The sequence below is a fragment of the Elephas maximus genome, chromosome 19 (assembly GCF_024166365.1).
Source record: "Elephas maximus indicus isolate mEleMax1 chromosome 19, mEleMax1 primary haplotype, whole genome shotgun sequence".
In the NCBI taxonomy this organism is placed as follows: Eukaryota; Metazoa; Chordata; class Mammalia; order Proboscidea; family Elephantidae; genus Elephas; species Elephas maximus.
Genome location: NC_064837.1, coordinates 49588798 through 49604771, shown reverse-complemented (window position 1 = coordinate 49604771; position 15974 = coordinate 49588798). Strand labels below are relative to the sequence as shown.

Genomic DNA, 15974 nt, shown 5'->3' with positions numbered 1-15974 from the left:
AATCATGGCCTAACCAAGTTGATACACAGATTTTTGGGGGAACATAATTCAATCCATGACAGTCCCCCCCAAAATATGTGTGGTAGGTCCTAACCTCTAAACCTGTGGTTACAATCTCATTTGGGAATGGGTTGTCTTTGTTATGTTAATGTGGCAGGATTAGTGTAGGGTGTATCTTGAGTCGATCTCTTTTGAGATATAAAAAGAGATTAAACAAAGGAGTAGAACAGAGATGGGGGAAGACATGCCAAGCCACATGAAGATGGCCCAGGAGCACAAAGATACAAGGACCTTCCTCCAGAGCTGACAGAGAGAGAAAATCTTCCCCTAGAGCATACACTCTGAATTTAGACTTCTAGCCTCCTAAACTGTGAGAAAATAAATTTCTGTTTGTTACAGCCATCCACTTGTGATATTTCTGTTATATCAGCACTAGATAACTACGACACCCCCCAAACCTAAGACAACACGAGGGGAAAAAAGCACTGGAGTGAGGGGGTGTCTCCTATACCATGGAAATTATGCAGAACATACTGCAATTAGTGTCTTTACCAAGTAGAGACATTCACACATGCTGGCCTCTTCCCCATCTGTCTGCAAAATGACGAGCAATGTGAGGGATAGGCAGGGTCAGGGAAGCCAGAAGTCTTGACTGGGAAAGGCTGATCCTTCCAAACATGAGAGAGACAGATTTATTCAGAGGGAAAGAAGGCAGCAGGGAGAATCAGAGGAGCTGCAGTTAGAGAGCCAGCTGGCTAAGGCAGGGAAGGCAAAAGTGTAGGGACACAACTACTCCATTGCTCCCCAGGCCCTGGATCTCCAGAATGATAGGAGGACCCTGACTGCTCCCAGAGTGAAGAATGGTTATTGGAGAAAACTTTGGCCCTTAAGTTGGTTAAAAGCAGAGAAAATAGTCCAGTCATATTCCTCTTCAACTGCTGTAGCTATCATTTATTGAACACTTATTGTGAGCCGCACAGTGTGTTCTCTGACTCGTGCGCCAAGTGGTTCGCATATATTTTTTAAAGCACCCCCACAAGATCAGAATTGTCTTTTCCATGGGTCAAATGGGGAAACAGGATCAGAGAGTTTAAGTGAGTGGCCCAAGGTCCCAGAGCTAGTCATTGGCATAGCCAGGATTTGAACCTAGATCTGCTTGATGCTAAGGTTCACATTTTAGCCATTCTAATTTATCATCTCCCCCTCACTTCAGATTGATTCCTTACTGAGTCTTGAAAAAGGAGAGAATGATAGAGAGCTTCTTCCAGGACCAGACTGACTTCCTCCTTCCCCGAACTAGGCTGGACCATGACATCACATAATGTAGGCTGTTTTTCTGAGAAGAACCAAGGCTAGATTCACAAGAACGACACGCAGACTGCGTGACTTAGGAGGACCACAGCCAAACAACCACAGCACACGCCCAGCACTGCTGAGAACACAACTGGTCCCTTGGCACCTGGGGCTGACTCATAGTTGCAGTCAGGACCCAACGCCAGATGCCGGGATTGCTTCATGCTTCCCGCCCCCCACCACCATTTCTCAGGAGGAGGTGTGCTTTCTGTGTCTGTCCTATGAAACCATCCCCAAGAACCCTTCTACCGGCTCCCAGTACCCCAGGAGGATGAATGTTGTATAACATGGGATGCTCATGTTCATTGACCAAGCGTATACTCAGTGCTGCACATAAATTCTGTTTAAAACTCACAACTCTGTTAAATTACATACCACAGCAGTCCATTTCACAGATGAGGAAACTGAGGCTCAGAAAAGTTAAGTAGCTTGTTTAAGGTCATACAACTAATATTGGCAGAGCCTGGATTTTGAACCCAGGTTTGCTTGATGCTGAAGCCTGATCACTTAACCTCTGCTCTACACATATTTTGTAGAAGCCAGCTTGCTAGACAGAATCAAATAGGATGGACTGAGGATGACTGGACAAATGGGCAGCCAGACAGAGCTCCTTGTGGCATAGAGGGCCTTCTCGCTGGAGTACTGCCTCTCCTCTGACTATGCTTGCTTCACCTATAAAAAAAAAATTTTTTTTTTTTTTTTACAGGTAGACAGCATCTTTTCATACCCTTTCCCCCAGTACCTTAATGCATTAGATGGACAATGAAACCAAACCATGACATTATGAAATAAATAATTTTCTAGATCTTAACAAATATCCAACACATGTTAAGCAAATATAATACTAATAACATATGTGTATTTAAAATGTGTGCTGTCTATAATTACAGCTTATTGCTGTTGCTAATTGCTGTCGATTCCGACTCATGGTGAGCCCGTGTGTACAGAGTACAACTGCTCCATAGGGTTTCCAAGGCTGTGACCTTTTGGAAGCAGATCAGCAGTCCTGTCTTCTGAGGCACCTCTAGGTGGGTTTGAACCACCAAGGTTTTGGCTAGTAGTTCAGCTTAAGTAATACTATAAAAAGCAATTATTTTAATCATTTGTAAAATCAGGATAATAATAGTATCTAAAAGTTATAAGACATAAAGCACTTAGAACAGTACTTGGCCCATGTTGTTGTTGTTAGGTGCCTTCAAGTTGGTTCCAACTCATAACGACCCTATGTACAACAGAAGGAAACACTGCCGAGTCCTGTGCCATCCTCATAATCATTGTTACGTTTGAGCCCATTGTTGCAGCCACTGTGTCAATCCATCTTGTTAAGGGTCTTCCTCTTTTTTGCTAAACCCCTACTTTACCAAGCATAATGTTCTTCTCTAGGCACTGATCCTTCTTGATAACATGTCCAAAGTATGTGAGACATAGCCTCGCCATCCTTGCTTCTAAGGAATATTCTGGTTGTACTTCTTCCAAGACAGATTTGTTTGTTCTTTTGGCAGTCCATGGTATATTCAATATTCTTTGCCAATACCACAATCCAAAGATGTCAATTCTTCAGTCTTCCTTATTCATTGACCAGCTTTTGCATACCCGTGAGGTGACTGAAAACATCATAGCTTGGGTCAGGCACACATTAGTCTTCAAAGTGACATCTTTGCTTTTCAACACTTTAAGGAGGTCCTTTGCAGCAGATTTGCCCAATGCAATGTGTCTTTTGATTTCTTGACCGCTGCTTCCATGGGTATTGATTGTGGATCCAAGTAAAATGAAATCCTTGACAACTTCAGTCTTTTCTCCATTTATCATGATGTTGCTTACTGGTCCAGTTGTGAGGATTTTTGTTTTCTTGATGTTGAGGTATAATCCATACTGAAGGCTATGGTCTTTGATCTTCATCAGTAAGTGCTTCAAGTCCTCTTCACTTTCAGCAAGCAAGGTTGTATCGTCCACATAACTCAGGTTGTTAATTCTTCTTCCTCCAATTCTGATGCCCCGTTCTTCTTCATATAGTCCAGCTTCTCAGATTATTTGCTCAGCGTACAGATTGAATAGGAATGGTGAAAGAATACAACCCTGATGCACACCTTTCCTGACTTTAAATCACGACGTTCTGTTCGTACTGCCTCTGGATTCATCCATGTACAGGTTCTTCATGAGCACAATTAAGTGTTCTGGAATTCCCATTCTTTACAATGTTATCCATAATTTGTTGTGTTCTACACAGTCAAATGCCTTTGCAGAGCCAATAAAACACAGGTAAACATCTTTCTGGTATTCTCTGGTTTCAGCCAGGATTTACCTGACATCAGCAATGATATGCCTGGTTCCACATCGTCTTCTGGATCCAGCTTGAATTTCTGGCAGTTCTTGGCCCATAGTCAATGTCTATTATTATTATTATTGCCTTAATGGTCAAGAACACACAGTTTGAGATCAGGCAGACCAGGGTTTGAATCCCAGCTCCATCACTTATTTAGCAGTATGTGACCTTGTGCAAATTACTTAACTCCTCTGGGCTTTTTTCCTTATCTGCAAAATGTGGTTAATAGGGTGTATCTCACTGAGTAGAACAGATAATGTATGTAAAGCACTTGGGGCAATGCCTGGCACTAGTAAGCATGCAATAAATGATAGTTACTATCATCATGTATGACACATATAGTTATGACAACTGTATTTCCAAGGTATTCTGGGATCTTTCCTGTTTCATAACTTTGTTATTTTCTTTACATAACACTCCTTTTATTGTAAAGAAAACAGACTTTGGAATCAGACAGATCTAACCTGGATTTGAATTCCAGTTCTGATGGCCATGGACAATGTCATTTTTTCTGAGCCTCAATGTCCTTCTCTGTAAAATGAGGATAAAAATACCTACCTACCAACCATTTCAGGAGGATTACATGAGACATACCCAGTGCAATGTCAAGTGATTATGTAAATGCTAAAAGTAATTTGTTAAATATAAAAATAAGTATGACTTATTTTTGTTCCTTTACATAAAGCATCCTGGACGTAATCTGTAGATGGTATACATTGGGGGTAGAATGGCCACTTGCTTCAAAAGGATTTCTGTAGCCTAGTGCCCCATCCTAGCACACTGGGTTCAAAATGCCATAGCATCAGCAATGTGGGGCCCTGTTGATAAGCTAGGGAAGAAAGGAGGGGAAGTCATGGACGGAACCAAAGGAACTCCCCTTTCCTATCTGGATAAGATTTGTTTGTCTTTCACGCAAGCTGTTCCTTGCTGATATCGGGGTCTGTCAAGGGTCCAGCTTTGACTGGCCTCTCCAGTACAAAGGAAATAAGGAGCCCCTTGGCTTTCAGAAACTGTTTTCCCCTAGACTTACAGACTAGAGTCCCAAACATGTTTCTCTCATTGGCGCCACTGATGACAGCAAAAAGCCATGGAGAGACTCCAGAATCATGATGTCAGAGCTAGGAGGCCTCAGAGAATGGAGGAAGTAGAGTGGAGTGGTTCAGAGTATGAGTCTGGGGGTCAGACTGACTGGACCCAAATCCTGGCCATGGCACTTACCAGCTGGGTGACCTTGGACAAGTGCCAGAATCTCTTTAAGCACTAGTTTCCTCAGCTGTAAAATGTGTGTAAGAATATTACTGACTTCATGTGAAACAAAATGGTCTATGTAAAGCCCTTAGCACAGTGCCAGGCACATAATGAACGGTCAATATGTGAAGGCTGTCATTCTTATTTTCCTAATTCTGCCGTTTTGTTTTTACAGTTGGGGCCCTGATAGCCAGAAAGGAAGCACAGATCATTAGTTGTCCACTCAATTAGGGTTACTTCCCAGGCAGGGCGGTGCCAAAGGTGTGTCCTATGGGATCAAGGCTGTACAGGCAACACCACCCTAGCTGTAAGGTTGGAGCTTTTAGAGTATGTACAAATCAAGGCGTGGATCCCACACAAGTAATTCCCCCCAAATGGGAAGTCCCTTCCAGCTGGAATTACTTATTTTGTAATTAAAAAAGGCTAAAGAGGCCTTTTCTGATATTGTGGCTTGGAAGCTCAGAGTTTAAACTTATAATAGCAATGGATGAGAGTTTATTGTGGGCCTGTTCTTACTTGCTGAATGCGTTATTATGATCCCAAAGCAACTAGGGGTCAGGAGCTAAATACCTGGGGTAGAAAGTTGGGTGTTTTGAGATCAGAGGACAAAGTGTCTAAGAGTGGAGAGGCTTCAAAATCAAGCCATATTTCCAGGCTCAGCCATGTCCAGACCTCAAATATTTTTGGAGCTGCCTTCACTGCTAAGTGTTCAGGGAGGGGTCTGGCACTTCAGCTGCCCCACCAAGGCCTGGGCAGCAGCCCCAGTTTTTAGTGACCTTTGTGCAGGCTTTAAGGTTGTGCTTTTCTTTGTTTTGTTGTTTTCTCATGACAGGGTGGCCTTTCCCTGCTTCTGGGTGGGAACTGAGTGGGGTGGCGGGGTTGGAGGGAGGATGGGTTCCTCTACTCCCATCTCCACAGCTGTGTTTACACTTCCCTGTCAGGGACTGTCTGGGGCCCAACCTTTCCTCAGTCCTCTGTGTCCCCTTGGAGAATTGCTATTTGATATCCCTTCGGGTTTTACCAGGGGAGGGGCAGAATAGGCCACAGGGTCACAATTCAATGGGGGTTCAAGTTGGAAAGGAGGAAGGAATAGTGCAGAAAACTCTGAATTCTGGGAAGCAGAGGCGTAACTAAGGTATAGCAGGTAGGGCATGTGCAGTTTCTATTAGTCACTGCCGTTTCCATAGCCAGCTGTGAGAGATCATTCAGCAATTTAAAACTAATTGCCATAGGTGCTGTTTTTCCTGGGTAGGCCCCTGCTGGGAAACATCACCTCCTTGCCTTTCTCCCAGTGGCCTGGAGACCAGCAGTAGACAAAAGTCCTCTTAGAAGCCGCCCATCCCAGAAGGAACAGAACATGTGACCTGTTGGTGTGAATCACTGGATTGAAAAAAAATCCTGTTTGTGATGGGGCTGTGAGTGCTCACAGCAGAGAAGTCTTCACTGGGGCCAGTGGCTAGAGATATATCATGTTAAAGCCAATAAAATTACTGGTAAAATACACACAAATTAAAAAAGACTTAAGAAAAATGGTCGAGTAAATAATGCTCTCCTCTTTCAGGGAGCAAGTTGAGCTGATATTAATCAGTGACTGTACTAGTGTTGCTGGACTCTCAGCCAAGCCCTGGAGAATGGCTGCCAAGGCAAATCAAGCATTGGGTTTCAGAAATTAAACACATAATTTTATTTTTCCGCAACAGGGAACTTTCAGAGAAAGAACCAGTCCTATTAGGCTACTCAGCACACTTTGTCCAGTTTCTTTTGGCCCCAGAGGCCTCCAATTTAAGAGCAAGATGAGCAACTGGAAGCCAGGAGTGACACAGTTATTCCCTTTTTCCATTAACTGCCTAGGGGTGGGGTGCAAAGGAGTGGGGCAGGGGTGATGGTACTGTTTTTCAAAGGTCCAGTTGTTGACATCTGGCCAACAGCTTTTCTACGAATTTACAGGACAAAGACCTGAAGGGCTGAAAAACAAAAAGAATTGTAGGGAAGAGGTAGCCAAACAAAGATTGGCTGCTAGTGCCACATGGAACTCAGTCAACTAAGAAAGAGTCTGGTCTCAAGAAAAACGTTCTCCCATCACAATGTGAAGGAAGCAACAGGCAAACAAATTTTCCCCAAGAACCCTAAGCTTATTGGTAATGCAGAAGGTTGTTTTCATAAACCTTTAGTGAATAAGAATTACTGAGCCCTGTGTTCAGTCCTGTGCCAGATATGAAAGGATACAGATGTAAAGTGGGACTGAAATGGAAGCACCCAGGAGATCCATGAGGGCTGTGAGGCTTAATGAAGTGGTGGAGCTGGAGCTGGGCTGTAAGAATGACCTAAATAAATCCAAATCTCACTTTCCTTCTTTTCTACCTCCAAATATTTCCATAACAATTGTTGTCCAGGTGACTCTGGCTCATGGAAACTGGAATAGAGTAGACCTCTATGTGCAGAGTAGAACTGTTCCATGGGGTTTTCAAGGCTGTGACCTTTTGGAAGCAGATCACCAGGCCTGTCTTCTGAGTCACCTCTGGGTAGGTTTAAACTGCTAACCTTTTGACTAGTAGTCTAGCGCTTAACTGTACCACTCGGGGACTTCTATAAGCATACTTTCCTTGTTATCTCAAAACTTCTTAGTGTCTCTCCTCTTATTGCCTGACATACTCTTTTAAGGCAATGTTGTCTGCTTCCATGGCTTCAGTTACCATCAAAATACTGATGATTCCCAAATTCCTCATCAGCCTGTCTCCTGACATCCAGATCTCCTGAATATCTCTTCTTAAATAACCCACATTCTTCCTTTCTTTTAGCAATTATTTATGCAGTACATACAATAGTTCTAAAACTTGCCTACACATTAAACTCACCTGGAAAGCTTTTAAAACTCTTGAAGCCCAGGCTATCCCCCAGATCAATTAATCAGACTCTCTGGGTGTGGGAATTGGGCATCGGTATTTATTAAGATGTTTACCTGTGTTTTATTGACTATGCAAAGGCATTTGACTGTGTGGATCATAACAAATTATGGATAACATTGTGAAGAACAGGAATTCCAGAATACTTAATTGTGCTCATCAGGGACCTGTACACAGATCAAGACGCAGTCATTTGAACAGAACAAGGGTGTCTTAGTTACCTAGTGCTGCCGTAACAGAAATACCACAAGTGGATGGCTTTAACAAAGAGAAATTTATTTCCTCACAGTAAAAAAGGCTAAAAGTCTAAATTCAGGGTGCCAGCTCCAGGGGAAGGCTTTCTCTCTCTGTCGGCTCTGGAAGACGGTCCTTGTCCTCAATCTTCCCCTGGTCAAGGAACTTGTCAGGCGCAGGGACCCCAGGTCCAAAGAATGTGCTCTGCTCCTCGTGCTACTTTCTTGGTGGTATGAGGTCCCAACTCTCTGCTTGCTTCCCTTTCCTTTTATTTCTTGAGATAAAAGGTGGTGCAGGCCACACCCCAGGGAAACTCCCTTTACACTGGAACAGGCAGGTGACCTGAGTAAGTGTGGTGTTACAATCCCACCCTAATCCTCTTAACATAAAATTACAATCACAAAATGGAGGACAACCACACAATACTGGGAATCATGGCCTAACCAAGCTGACACATATTTTTGGGTGGACACAATTCAATCCATGACAAAGGGGATAGAGCATGTTTAAAGTCAGGAAAATTGTGCACCAGCCTTGTATCTTTTCACCATGCCTATTCAATCTGTATGCTGAGCAAATAATCTGAGAAGCTGGACTCTATGAAGAAGAACGGGGCATCAGGATTGGAGGAAGATGAAGTAACACCTGCATTATGCAGATGACACAACCTTCCTTGCTGAAAATGAAGAGGACTTGAAGCACTTACTAATGAAGATCAAAGCTCACAGCCTTCACTGTGGATTACACCTCGACATTAAGAAAACAAAAATCCTCACAACTGGACCAATAAGCAACATCATGATAAATGGAGAAAAGATTGAAGTTGTCATGGATTTCATTTTACTTGGGTCCACAATCAACACCCACGGAAGCAGCAGTCAAGAAATCAAAAGACGCATTGCATTGGGTAAATCTGCTGCAAAAGACCTCTTTAAAGTGTTGAAAAGCGAAGACTAAGTTGTGCCTGACCCAAGCTATGTTTTTTTCAATTGCCTCATATGTATGCGAAAGCTGGACAATGAATAAGAAGACTGAAGAATTGACATCTTTGGATTGTGGTGTTGGGGAAGAATATTGAATATACCATGGACTGCCAAAAGAATGAACAAACCTGTCTTGGAAGAAGTACAACCAGAATGTTCCTTAGAAGCAAGGATGGCGAGACTCTGTCTCACATACTTTGGATGTGCTATCAAGAGGGTCAGTCCCTGGAGAAGGACATCATGCTTGATAGAGGGTCAGAGAAAAAGAGGAAGACCCTCAATGAGATGGATTGACACAGTGGCTGCAACAATGGGCTCAAGCATAACAATGATTGTGAGGATGGTGCAGGACCGGGCAGTGTTTCCTTCTGTTGTACATGGGGTCACTACGAGTCAGAACCAGCTCAACCGGCACCTAACAACAGCAACAACAGGTGATTTCAGTGTAAGCCAAGTTTGAGAACCATTGATTTAAAAAGCAGTGGGGATGGAAACTGCAAATATGAAGGAATATTTGCCATAATTTGGTAGTTAATCAGATGGGAGTGAGGGAAAAACAGCAAGATCAAAGTTTCTGATACAAGTGAAGGAACACTGAATCTGGAATTCAAAGACCCGAGTTTAAGATTCTGTGTAAGGCAGGTCTTTTAACTCTCTTGTGCCAGAACAATCTCATGTGTAAAACTGAAATGCGTTCATCTCCTTCATAGGGCTGTGGTGAAGATTATTTGAAAATAAATGTACATGAAAGGCTTTTGTAATTGTACAGTTGGAAGCAAATGCAAGATATTATTTTGTATTTTAATTTTTTAACTTGATATTTTGAAATAATTTCAGACTTACAAAAGAGTTGCAAATATAGTACAGAAAGTGTCTCTATATCCTTCACCTAAATTCCTCAATCGTTAGCATCTTACATAACCATAGTACAGTTATCAAAACCAGGAATTAACATTGATGATACTTTTTTTTTTTACTGTACTTTAGATGAAGGTTTACAGAACTAGCATCTTATTAAACAGCACACATATTGTTTTATGTCATTGGTTTTCAACCCCACGACATGTCAACACTCTCCCTTCTCTACCTTGGGTTCCCTATTAGCAACTTTCCTGTCCCCTCCTGTCTTCTAGTCCTTGCCCCTGGTCTGGCGTGTCCCTTCAGTCTCATTTTGTTTTATGTGCCTGTCTAATTTTTGGATGAAGGGTGAACCTCAAGAATGACTTCATTACTGAGCTAAAACGGTGTCTGGGGGCCATACACTTGGGTTTCTCCAGTCTCTGTCAGGCCAGTAAGTCTGGTCTTTTTTTGCGAGTTAGAATTTTGTTCTACATTTTTCTCCAGCTCTGTCTGGGACCCTCTATTGTGATTCCTGTCGGAGCAGACAGGCACTATCTAGTTGTACTGGACTCAGACTGGTGGAGGCTGTGGTAGTTGTGGTCCATTAGTCCTTTGGACTAATCTTTCCCTTGTGTCTCTAGTTTTCCTCCTTCTCCTTTGCTCCTGAAGGGGTGAGACCAGTATAGTATTTTAGATGGCTGCTCACAGGCTTTTAAGACCCCAGATGCTACTCACCAAAGTAGAATGTAGAACATTCTCTTTATGAACTATGTATGCCAATTGAACTAGATGTTCCCTGAGACCAGGGTCCCCACAGCCCTCAGCCCAGTAACTTGGTCCCTCAGGGAGTTTGGATGTATCTATGGAGCTTCCATGACCTTGCCTTGTACAAGTTGTTCTGGTATCCCCAGTATTGTGTACTGTCTTACCCTTCACCAAAGTTACCTCTTGATAAGATACTATTAACTAGTTCACAGACCTTATTCTAATATCAACAATTTTCCCACTACTGTTCTTTTTCTGGGCCAGGGTTCAATCCAGGGTCACAAATTACCTTTTGTTGTCATGTCTCCTTAGTCTCCCTCAATCTGGGACAGTCTCTTGTCCTTTCTTTCTTTCATGACCTTGTCACTTTTGAACAGTGCTGGTCAGTTGTTTTGTAGATTACTCCTCAATTTGAGTTTGAGTGTTTCCTCATGATTAAAGTCAGGTTATGCATTTTTGGCAAGAACACTACAGAAGTGATTTTGTACCCTTCTCAGTGCTTCATACTGGAAGGTACCTGATAAGAATAAGTCTCAACATTGGTAATGTTAACTTTGATCATTTAGTTAAGGTGGTGTCTGCTAGGTTTCTCCCCTGTAAAGTTACTATTTTTTTCTCCTTTTTAACTAATAGGGATCTTGTAAGGAGATAATTTGATATAATACTAAATTTTTAAATTTAGGTGACTGGGAAAACTATTTGCATAAATAGGTAAGTCAGGTGTAAACAAAGCAACAGGGTAGTTTAGAGCTTATAGAGTAACTTAGAACTTCATAGGTAGGTGTGAAGCGGTCAGTACGAAGAGGCTCCAGGTTGGCTTCAAATGTCGAAGTGAGACATAGCTGTCACCAAAGTGTGGGGATGGTGGAACCCTTGGATAAGGTCAAGACTCAGAAAGAGATCCACAGAGCCCTTCCTCTGCCTGACAGGGCCGCCTTGGAAATCGTAGCGCTCGCGCCGCACCACCCTGGGTTCCGGACTCCCGACTACTGGCGCCAAAGGGCAAACTTGCGAAGGAAACCCTGGCGGCCGGGTCGCCGGCCCAACGCGCACGCGCCGGGAGGAGGCGTGAGGCGGGGCCGCGGCGCGGGGGCGGGGCCGAGGCGCGCAGGCGCGCTGGCGGCGGGTCCCTGCGGCTCAGGATGGAGGGTGAGTGAGTAAACAAGCCGGGACCGGGCGGTGGGGCCGGGCCTCCCCGCTTCGTCGCCCCCAGCCTGAGGCGGGGAGAGGCGAAGGGATCGGGGAATTGGGAAGAAGCGGAGAGATACACTGCCTGCCTAGGCGGGGTGCCGGGGCGCCCCCTCCCCGCTCCGAGGGCTGCGGGAAAAGGGGCGATGGGATGAGGGAGCCCCAGGCGAGGAGGCGTCTGAGGCGGGGAGGGTGGCGTGTCCGGGAGGAGGAGCGGCGGGGGCGGGCCCGGGACGGGGAATCCCGTTGGAGGGCCGGGTGGGCCGGGTGGGCGGGAGTCCCAGCTCGGAGCCGGCGCGGGTGGGCGGGGGCGCCTGCGGGGCCCTTAGCGCGGGGTCGTCTCCTGGGGACCTGGGGCTGTGCACGACGAGGGCCAGTGACAGGGGTTCAGCTTGCGATGGCTTTGGGGGGTCATGGCAGTAAAAGGAAGGGGTGGCAGTAATAGCAGGACCATGAGTAGGATGAGGAGTGAGGCGCCTAAGGCGCAGGATTAAGGGGCGCTCACTCTCAGGGTCGTGCAAGTGCAGGGTGAGTGCCTGAGAACGCCCCACTTGCTTCACCCTTGTCCCAGCCTGGAGGAAGAGGCTGCCTCCCCCTCGAATGATCACATTCGTCAATCCCTGCCCACCCCCGGGGTTTTTCTAAGGATCAAATGATAAGTGAAAGCTCCTTGAAGCAAAGGCAAAGTGTATTTGTGACGTGCCAGTTAGGAAATGTGGGACAAATTTTTATTGTGGTAAAAAGTTACTACTGAGGAATTGCCCCGGGGGCAGCGAGGGGAAGTGGTACAAGGATGTTAATGTCGCTGGTGGAATACTGTGGGTGGTCTTTTGAAAGGTGAAATATAAGATTGTAACTGGAGTAGCCTGGGTATTTTTGTTTAGCAGCTAGAGGGGTTGAGGATGAGGGTAAAGAGCCTAAGTAGACAAACGGTTGTAAGCAAGGATGGCGTTGAAAGTGAGTGTCTTCCTCCACGTTTGCTGCCATGTCTTTGAAGAGAAAAATCCTCTCACCCCGTGCTTTTGAGCTAAGGGAGGCGGTATTCAATGAAGTTTCCAGCCTGAAAATTTGCTAACTCGACCAGGGGTTTCTGAGAGAGCTTGTCTATTTTAAGCTTTGGAATCCCCCAGGGCTGGGATGGTGTGACATTGATACAAGAGATTACTTAGTTACACAGAAGAATGTGTGCTGTGAAATCCACTTTTTTTTTTTTTTACACATTTGTAATAGAGGAAAAGACCATCTATAAAAAGTAATAAAGCTGTTATTGTTAGAGTTTATGCAGAGTGGGCGTATCACAGTGTGAATTAACTCCCTGAGGGCAGGGGTGTTTGTTTTATTCACTGATATGCCCCAAGCACCTAAGACAGTGCCAGGCACATACTAGGTACTCAGTACATATTTTTGAATGAATAAATAGTAGAAAGTTTGGCGGGGGGGGGGGGGGGTGGTGGGAACGGAGGCACCAGGGGACTGAGACTGGGAGCTAGGAGATTTGGACCCTGCCTGTTGCTATATGGCAGAGCTGTTGTAGGCCAGTCATGAAACTTGATGCTAAGGCATGGCTTCAAAACTCCCTGAAGTGTAAATGACCTCTTTGATGTAATGACTACTTTAGTGTCCATTAAAACAGTGCTAGAATAAAGGAGTCTGGAATTAAAAATGAAATTTTATCCTCTAGAAGACTTTTGAGAAAGGGAAAGTTAAGAAAATGTAGTCAAACTTATTTCTCTTATACTTGTCTTTGAATTGGCATGCTTAAAAAAATATATCGAAAATGTTAATTCTGTCTATTTAATTCTTGGGATCTGAAACCTGGGCTTCTTAGTCCTGTGGGCAACAGTTGGTTCCAGTGATTTGTGCATAATATGAAACATGTAACAATTCATTTAGTTGTTCCGCCCCCTCTTCCCCCTCCCTCAGTCTTAGACTAAGTTTAAAAGTTTCTTTCTACTTAGTTCACTAGCAACTTCCCAAAAAAAGGTTTGAGGCAGCAACATTAAAAACACATTATATTTCTACATGGGAAAGTTAACTAAAGATAAACAAACAAACAAACAAAAACCAAACCCAGTGCCATGGAGTCGATTCCGACTCATAGCGACCCTAAGAGAAGAAAAAAACAAAAACCTCTATTCCAGAAAGCTTCCAATGCTTTTCTTTCTTCTTTGTTCAAACTAGGTATTGGGTTCCTAACTATCTCTTTATAACTTGATCAGCAGTTGGGACTTCAGTGCCCCAAATCTTAATGTCAGGAGTTACTTAATGGGTAGTTGGAGTTTTGGTGGCATACTAGTTAAGACCAAAAGGTCGGCAGTTCAACTCCACCAGGTGCTCCTTGTAAATCCTGTGGGACAGTTTTACTGTGTCCTATGGGGTGGCTATCAGTTGGAATTGACTTGATGGCAATTTTTTTTTTTTTTGATGTTTGATGTGTTCTGTTCTCTGATACACATGCCCTAATACTTTGATTCAAAATGAACACATTAAAAAGTCTTGTTTTTATTGGATGATAATGAGCAGTCACTGAATATTAAGCTTTGTGCTGGTGCAGTACAGAACCAGTCAAGGAGATTGCTTTGTTAACTAACTCTTCTGAATCAGCATTGTCCATCCTACATGGCAGCGTTTTCCTTTTGGTCTCATAAGAATTAATCCTGCTTTGATTTTTATCACCATTGTCTCTGATGCAGTTGACCTGATTCCCTTAATGAAACAACAATAGAAAATACTAATGCTGTAATATTATTTTCAATGAGAATGCAGGGTCACAGGCTTCTGTTAGTAAGGTAATGAGAACAAACATAAATACCTTGGAGAAATGGAAGAGTACAAGTTAAAGATGTGCTTGATAACCAGTTGAGGAATCTTATCAGGCTGTGCACCTAGACACAGAGTTGGTTTTAATGGGAACATTGATGAAATTAGTGATCCCCAAAATGACTCAATTGTGTGTTACTAGAGCTCTTTGTAAGGAGCCGTGGTGGTGCAAAGGTTAAGCACTCAGCTGCTAAACGAAACAAACGGTCAGTAGTTCAAATCCATACTTACCCACTAGGTGTTATAGATTGAATTGTGTACCCCCCCGCCCCAAAATCTGTGTCAGCTTGGCTAGGCCATGATTCCTAGCATTGTGTGATTGTCCACCATTTTGTCATCTGATGTGATTTTCCTATGTGTTGTAAATCCTACAGCTCTATGATATTGAGTTGGGATTAGTGGCAGTTATGTTAATGAAGCAGGACTCAATCTACAAGATTTTAGGTTGTGTTTTAAGTCAACCTTTCTTGAGATATAAAAGAGATAAGTGAGCAGAGAAACATGGGGACCTCATACCACCAAGAAACAAAAGCCAGGAGAATAGTGCGTCCTTTGGACCTGGGGCCCCTGCAGTGACAAGCTCCTCGACTGGGGGAAGATTGAAGACAAGGACCTTTCCCCAGAGCCGACAGAGAGAGAAAAAGCCTTCTTCCCCTGGAGCTGGCACTCTGAATTCAGACTTCTAGCCTCCTAGACTGTGAGAGAATAAGTTTCTTGGTTAAAGCCATCTACTTGTGGTATTTCTGTTATAGTAGCTGAGATATCAAGTGATCGGCTGCTGTAAAGATTACAGCTTAGAAAACCATATGGGGCATTTCTACTTATAGTGTAGGTCACTATGAGTCAGAATTGACTGGATGGCACACAACAACAGAGGTCTTTGCAGGGGTAGTTTCACCTCTACTGTTCAAGTCTCAGACTCTGCTCTGATTTTAAAAGGAAGGAATGAGATGGAAAATTTAAAAACCTACAGTGCCAACTGCTTCTGAGCCTTATTTAGCCTGCTGGTTAATAAAACTATTTGTTATAAAAGAGAAAGTAGTAATGATAATTGAACTTGCCCCTAAGGCAAAGAAGCTGTTTCTACAAAGGGACACCTTTCTGTGGATGAAAAAACCTCATAGTTAGGAATTTTAAAATTCTGATCTCAATCTGCCTAAGTTTAAGAATAAACCAATATATAAAAAAAAAGTGCTGCTTAAATGTTGTATTGCCAAACAATTTCAATAATGTTTTCCCATTTCCAACAGAGTACATTCTAGTTTTAGCCTTTGAAGAAACTCGAGATCCAATTTTCAGGGGAAAGATTTTGAAGTT

At 43.6% G+C, this 15974-nt stretch overlaps 1 protein-coding gene across 1 annotated transcript in view; it reads left to right on the top strand.

Moving 5' to 3' along the window:
* Positions 1-11714: 11714 nt before the first annotated feature.
* Positions 11715-15974, top strand: part of EZH1 (enhancer of zeste 1 polycomb repressive complex 2 subunit) — a 28942-nt gene continuing 24682 nt past the window's right edge. The window contains exon 1 of the mRNA XM_049859688.1: positions 11715-11798. The gene's annotated coding sequence lies outside the window, so the exon portion shown is untranslated. The remainder of the gene's footprint in view (positions 11799-15974) is intronic.